Genomic DNA, 1299 nt, shown 5'->3' with positions numbered 1-1299 from the left:
GTGTTTTGTGAGATGGAGGAGGACTTTGTGGATTGGTGTCAGACATATGGGTTAATGTTGGACTTGTGGGCTTGGGCAGCACTCTCTTATACATGAGTTTCTTTGGATTTGTTTCTCTAATGTACCCAGACCAACACACTGGGTTTTCCAGTAGAAGTCTGAAGTTCAAGGATGGAGAAGGTCAGACGTGCAGACCTGCTGTTGATGGGTTCTGATGCATTGTAAAGAGGTAGAGTAGTAGCAAGGAGCCAGCAGCAACTCTGGAGGAAGACGGAGGCTTTCATCCTAGACTGGATGGCTTTCATTGACCATCCGTCTGCATAACGACCTTCTTTGTTCCTCTCAGTCCTAGCTAATGGATCTTAGGTGCTTTTGTTAAACTACTCAGCCTACAGAACCTATAACTAGCTACAGCCCTTTATAAATAGGATGACTATATGACCAACTTGGCCCACATCATCCTGATTCATGCTTGTAGTCCTGATGTAATTATCAATTGATGGACCCAATTATCAATAAGGTTATCAATGGGTGCTCCCAGTCTTTCAGAAAGTAGAATTTAGCGGCTCAGGCTCTTTGCAGGTAGGAGCTAGGTGTGGTCATGTGACTTAACTCCTGTTAATGAGATGGAAGCATCCTTGGTGAGGGGAAACTTCCAGGAACTTGTAAGATACAGCGACTGTGTAGCTTGTGTCTCTCTTCCCTCTGTGTGCCAGTCACACTGACGTGATGGTGAGAGTTCTTCTTTCGACATTAAAGCTCCAGGTCACCCCGTTTGGTTTTCCTTTTGTCTCCCCTTTCAAAGGTGCCCCAGTTTGGATGATAAATGAGCAGTCACTTTACATATAAAGCAGTGTAGCTTGCAGATAAGGAAAGGGGATTGAGGTTCATGTTTGGCTATCAGAAATAGATTCATAAAATCTATTCATCAATTTTTTTTTTCCAAAAAAATTTTTTTTTAATGATTTGGCCTACTGGGGGTGGTAGAGAGCAGAGAGCCAGCACGGGGAGTATTTGGAATGTCAGTGGTCTATGAGTCGAATCCGCTTGAAGGCAGTGAGTTTGGAGTTTGGGATGAAGAGTCTCTGGTGTATCATTCCTCTGTTAAAATTTTTTTTTTAATTTGTTAGATACGATTCTTCCACCTGCTGCAAAGATCACCTCTTCTGAGTAGCTTTCTCTGAGCATCTACAGCAACTTCCCTCACCTCTGTTTCTCATGTCATCTCACTTGGTTTGATTTTCTTCCTAACACTTTTCACTATCTGAAACGATCTTATTTATTCATTAGCTTGTGTGT

Source organism: Echinops telfairi, unplaced genomic scaffold (genome assembly GCF_000313985.2).
Source record: "Echinops telfairi isolate 266 unplaced genomic scaffold, ASM31398v2 ScPeMD7_7410;HRSCAF=8448, whole genome shotgun sequence".
NCBI classification, from domain to species: domain Eukaryota; kingdom Metazoa; phylum Chordata; class Mammalia; order Afrosoricida; family Tenrecidae; genus Echinops; species Echinops telfairi.
This window is presented reverse-complemented; position numbering follows the sequence as displayed.